At 50.0% G+C, this 6,118-nt stretch overlaps 1 pseudogene; it reads left to right on the top strand.

The window, feature by feature from the left end:
• Positions 1 to 4,669: 4,669 nt before the first annotated feature.
• On the top strand, positions 4,670 to 4,875 carry LOC146893942 (Nuclear RNase P; annotated as a pseudogene).
• Positions 4,876 to 6,118: the final 1,243 nt, after the last annotated feature.

Below are 6,118 nucleotides of genomic sequence, written 5' to 3'. Positions count from 1 at the left end.
GATTCACTTTGTAGCTAAAATGACCTTGAATTCCTGATCCTGCCTCTGCCCCCCAGGCTGGAATTATAGGCCTGTGGCACCTTGTATCTCACTTTGTAGATGTGGAAACCTAAGACCCAAGACTACAAGTAATGGGCCAGGCTTCTGTCACCAGTAACGACAAAGCCAAAACTTAAACTCAGCAGCTAGGAATCCAGACTCTATTATCTGTGGATTTTTTCAATGACAGAAAAGCTAGTTGATGGCAAAAGTAGAATTTTTTTTAAGTAAATTTTATTAATTTATAAAAGTTTCCATTTCCGCCCCCCCTCCCAACACCCTCCCACTCCCCCCCCCGCTCCCCCCCTCCCCCTCCGTCCCCCAGGGCAGTCAGGGTTTCCTGCCCTGTGGGAAGCTCCAGCTCCCTCCCCCTCCCTCCAGGTCCAGGAAGGCGAGCGTCCAAACAGACTGGATCCCCAAAACAAAAGTAGAATTTGCTTCCAGCTCTGACTAGTTGGTCACTCCCTGAGTAGGGCTTGCTTCAGGCCTGACTTTATCCAAGTCACCCATCAGGGGTTGGCTCTCAGGCAGCCTCTCTCCGTGGGGTCATTCCAGTAACGCCAGGAGCATGACTTTAGCAGTGTCAAGAACAGAACAAAGGCGATCTCTCAGGTAGTTCCAGCATAAGTCTTCGGACTGAGTCTCACTCCCCACTACCAGCAGTTGGGTAAGAGATCACATCTGAGCACTGGGATGCCAGGGAAGTCATGCCCAGTCTATGTGCTGTAGTAACTGTTCCGAGGGTCTGAGGATGGGGCAGAGCAGACCTCACCAGAGCAGATAGTTTTACTTATGGGGTGACTTGGCCTTTCCGCAGGGACTGTCAGCTCCTTATTTGGGGATCTGCCCTGAGAAGACACCACTGAAGATGCTGTTTGCGATTAATATTGTCAGCTTGACATGCTCTAGAATGACACGGACAAGCCTCTGGGCGTGGCTGTCGGGGATTACTGGGTTGCTTGATTGGGAAGATACAGAGCTGTGGGCAGCACCACTCCCTAAGCTGGGGTTCTGGGCTGAGTGAGAAGGAGAACTCAGGCAGAGTGCCAGCACTCACCAGCCTCTGCGTCATGACTGCAGCTGTCACCACTCCTGCCACTGTGGCTTCCCCGCCACTGCAGTCTGTACCCTCAAACTGTGAACCAAAACAAATCCTTCCTTCTTTAAGTTACTTGACCAGATTTTTTGTCATAGCAGCAAGGTAAGTGACTAATACACTTTTAAAAGAGTTCGGGTGAATATCGGACAAAAAAAATTTTGGACTGGCTAGGCATGGTGTAATGGCCTGGCCTGTCCCTTTAAGAGACAATTCCCACCCACTCACCCCTCCCCCAGGCAAGCAGATCTTCTTTCCTCTTCCAGCCTGAGCTTCCTTTCTATCTCTCTTCCCGAAGATGCAGCTTCTGCCTCTCTCCCTTCTCCCCACTTCTCCCTTCTCCCCACTTCTCCTTTCCCCCCTCTCTGTTTCTCTCTCTCTCTCTCTCTCTCTCTCTCTCTCTCTGCCTCTCTCTTTGCTCTCCCCCCTTCTCCCCTTACCCCCTTTCCCTTTCCCCTCCATAGCCCACTAAATAAATACCCACATTTTCTGCATGGCGTGCCTAAGAGGTCTCTGTCTCTTACCTGCCAAGGGGCTTCCTGCCTGGCCCGCAGCCTTTGTGGCCTGCCATGGTCTCGTGCCCACCACCCGCTGCCCACTGCCGCCACTTGGGGATTGAAGCCATTTTATTTCTACCATAACACATGGTGCCTATGATTTTATAGTTCTTCTCAGGGGGCTGGCACGGGAAGATCATGGATTTGAGACTAGTCTGGGATACATAGTGAACCCTGACTCAAAACAGTCCCCGCAACAGAAACATTTTGGGGTGGTTACAATGGATGGCTGCTGCCTTTTGCTTACTTGTTCCTGTTTCGTTCTTGGTTTGGAGTTTTGCAAATGTGAGTAAATTGCCTAGGACCACAGAGGTTACGATGACATTGCCATGTAGCCTTAAAGAGGTCAGAGTCAGGAGACCACCTGCATGCCAGTGATCTGTCTGCACGGGTCACCCTCCTTTCTTCTCAGCATGAACGGACAGACGGATGGCTACAGCCTGTGGATCTGGACATGGCTGGGAGGTAGGGGTTGGGGCTTCCTTGAACTTGGGGACTTACAGGGACCACTCTGGCTGGTGTGACCTTGGATGGCTTAAACCTTTGGCAGTTATTCTTCATTCTAGAAAGTCCCTGGTTTACTAACAGCACCATAGAACTCCCCCTCTCCCCGCCCCCCCATGGAGCACAGTTTCCTTAGCTTTGGATCTGTTTAAAGAACTTAGCAGTCCACAAGTCCCAGAAAAACAAATAAACAAACACAACACAAAACAAAATCCTAGGCCTAGGCAGAGTCACAGCCCAGTGCTAGGGGCAAGGACCTGAATGCAGGGAACAGTCTAAAGATGTTGAAGTCAGGCCTCTCTCTCCCTCCTCCCTTCTCTCTTTTTCCTCACCTTCCATTCATTCCTTCTAGGTCTCCACTCTTTATTTGGCTTACAAACATTAGAAGTTACAAGGCATCTACTAGGAATAATCAGTTTTGTGAAGGGTTTTAGGAAGGCAGGATGCTCCCAGCAAGACTTCTACAATTGCTTTCCAAACATTAAGCAGAGACCGGGTATTATTGTGCATTTGTGCTGTTTGGTTTAAGTGACAGCTCCAGAGATGGCATCTTTTGCCAAAACTGCACGGTCAGGGTATAGATGCTCCTTTGGAATCAGACAGCTTAGGCAGCTACTTTAAGTAGGATTGATGGCCTTAACCAGAATTGCGCTCGCTCTCTCTCTCTCTCTCTCTCTCGCTCTCTCTCTCTCTCTCTCTCTCTCTCTCTCGCTCTCTCTCTCTCTCTCTCTCTCGCTCTCTCTCGCTCTCTCTCTCTCTCTGCATACTTGCAGAGGAGAAAACCTTTGGCATCATTCTGCAAGAGTCACCAATCTTGTTCTTTGAGGGAGGGCCTCTCTCTTGTCCTAGAGCTCACCAACTAAGCTCGGGCTGGCTGCCTAGCAAGTCCCTGCAGGCTATCTGGCTCTTCCTTCCCAGGGCTGGGCTCACACCTGCTGTTAATGTGGGCCCTAGGTATCAATCTACATCTCTTGCTTGTGAGCAAGTATTTTTTGACTGAGCTGTCTTCTCAGGCCTTTTTATCTATTTATTTTCGGAGGAGGCCTCATTCCAGCTCAGGCTGGCCTTGAACTTGAGATGACCACTTCATCTACCACCTGCCCTACTACGGTTGTTGGGAGCCACCTGGAGGCACAGGTGGTCCTGCAGTTTGGAGGTAGCCACATGGGGCTGAGCACCCTTGCCTGCACCCTTGCTTGCATATGCTCAGAACAGCAGAATGGCATTAACCAATCAGGACAGCGTTCAAGCCTCTCCACCGCTTAAAAGCAGCTGCCTCTGGGCCCAACCCTCTCTCTCTAAGCTTTCTCTCGTCCCTGCTCTATCTTCCCTTCCCCCAATTTTCCTCAACGGAATGCTCCAAATAAAGATGTGACCAGGGAAGGAATTCTCGTTTTTGGTGGCGTTCATTCCTGCTGGACAGGATGGCCCCCCGCAACTGGTGCCGAAACCCGGGACGCCAAGGGACCCTGACAACTACACCGGGGGACCTTGAAAAGGAAGCGCCCAGCAACATGCTAAAAGCCCGGGAAAAAAAGCTGAGATCAGACACCAGGACACAGAGAGCCATGAATTTCAAAACTCTAAACACGTGGAGCGGTGAATGACGTCAGTTAAATCCCCCAAAAAGGGGAAAAAAAAATTTCAAAGTATAGGCCTAAAAAAAAAAATACAAAAAAAATCAAAGTTAAGATATCTAAAAAAAGGTACAAAAAACAACGGGAAAGAAAAATCCCTTAAGTTCAGTGCAGGAGGAATGTGAACAACAACAAAAAAGGCGAGGTAACTAAGGCGGGACTATGAGGACGATGGGGTACGGGAAACCGCGGCTTCCGCTCCCTCTCCGTCCACCTGCGTATTCGCTGTTAGAGACTGGAGGCAACAGTCTCATAGGGAGGCGAGTTTGATCATGTTCGAAGACTGCCTTTCCTGTTCTTAAAGAGCCACAGAGCTTTTGGAGGTGATTTTCGCCTAATTTTGATAAGAGAGCTCAATCTCTGGCTCTCACGTACAAAAAACTTGAATTTTTAACTGAGAAAGACAAGCTGCTTGATCGTGCTGAGAGTGCTGGCGGCAGCCGGCCCGCCTTTGAGCGGTAATGCCTGATTAGAAACACGGAAGTGGGCCAGGCACGGTGGTGCACACCTGTAATCCCAGCTACTCAGGAGGGAGACGCAAAATTGCACTGGAGAGTGCTAGCTCGTTCAGGAGGCATGGCCATGCTAACCAGTTGCTGGCGGGAAGTTTGCTGGAGTCCACAGAGGCCTACTGTCGCTGTGGCAACATGGGAGGGCTAAAGTCCCCATGACATCAGAGGCTATATGTCCCGGCCTTCTGGCGGGGCTATGGTTTTGTGCTGAGCGGACTCTCCTGACTGAGGTGAAAGCTGCATGGTGAGCAGCGGCGCCATAGAAGGCAGAGAGGAGCTAAATCGGCTCTACGAAAAAACCGCGTTTCCATAGCAACATGGGCAGGTGGAGGAAGCTCACCGGTGGGGCCGCGTACTAAGTGCTCGTCACTCCCCGGCCCCTGGGAAGGTCTGAGACTGGGGCCCCCGTGGCCCTAACCGGGCCCTCCATGGGTGGGCGGATGCCCCCCTCGCCGGAGCTTGAAAAAGACTCACGGCTGGCGATGCGAGTTCATTGCCTGAGATGAGGCAGGGTACACAGTTCGGCGAGCCCGCACACAGCCCGGGGCGGGGCCATGCCTTCGGGCCATGCGGAGCGCGCCACAATGGGCCTCAGAGATGGGGCAACCGCCGCTGTCTGCTGCTGCCGCCGCCGCTCACAGCCACGGTCGCCAAAAATTTAGTCACATAAAAACATTTGTCGCCAAAAATTCAGTCAGATAAAAACATTTATCCCCCAAACATCGTCCCTTTGTCAGCAGAAAGTAGTCAGATTGATGGTCTACGCCCATTCTCCCTCAAAGAACTGGTCCTAATTATCATAATAAAGGCGCGTCAACCTGGTTACCATTACCTATTGCCTCTGGCAACGGATGGAATAAAACAATGCTACCTAGAGGTTTTTCATTTGAATGAGGAGCTGGAGAGGTGGCTCAGAGGTTAAGAGCACTGACTGCTCTTCCAAAGGTCATGAGTTCAATTCCCAGTGACAACTGTTTTCATTTTTAGACAATAGAGGGGGATTACCAGTGACAGCTTCCCCCAGAGAAAGGATTTCTCTTGCATTCTTTACATTTAATTTTTAATTCAAAATTTTGCTGGAAAAAACAGCATCAGACAGACATGCTCTGTTTGAAAGATTTGCTCTTTAAAACAGAGACCTGCAAGTCTCTAAGTTCAAAACCAGCCTACTTCCAGTACTGATTGTGCTAAATTTTTACACTGAGAGTTTTTAGTACTCTTAAATGTTAATTTGGGAGGAGAGTTTTGTTTATGTTTTTCTAGGAATGCTGACATACATCTGGATGCCAGCGAGACCGACCAGAGAGATAAAGAAGATAACCCAATGGATGCTGAGTGTCCTGCTGTGGAAGATTCGTGCGGAGACAGCAGTGATGACCTTCTGGGCGGTGCCAAGAGCAGCTGTTTCACACCATCGACTTGAGCAGCACCCTGTGCAACCTCTTATCTCTTAACAATTTTCTGACTGACTCTATTTTGCCTTTTCCTTCCTTAGAAATGGGTGGGAGCAGAGATATTCTTGGCATGCTGCGTCTAGGTGGAAGTGCTGTATGTCTTTGATTGATGTGCTACCTGCTAGTCCAAGTGAGGTGGGGACAAGATTAAAAAATAGTTTTGCCTTATTGCTCTTATTAACAAGAGAAGAGGGAGATGTTGGGAGCCACCTGGAGGCACAGGTGGTCCTGCAGTTTGGAGGTAGCCACGTGGGGCTGAGCACCCTTGCCTGCACCCTTGCTTGCACATGCTCAGAACAGCAGAATGGCATTAACCAAT

This window comes from Myodes glareolus, chromosome 8, assembly GCF_982192425.1.
Source record: "Myodes glareolus chromosome 8, mMyoGla1.1, whole genome shotgun sequence".
NCBI classification, from domain to species: domain Eukaryota; kingdom Metazoa; phylum Chordata; class Mammalia; order Rodentia; family Cricetidae; genus Myodes; species Myodes glareolus.
This window is presented reverse-complemented; position numbering and strand designations above follow the sequence as displayed.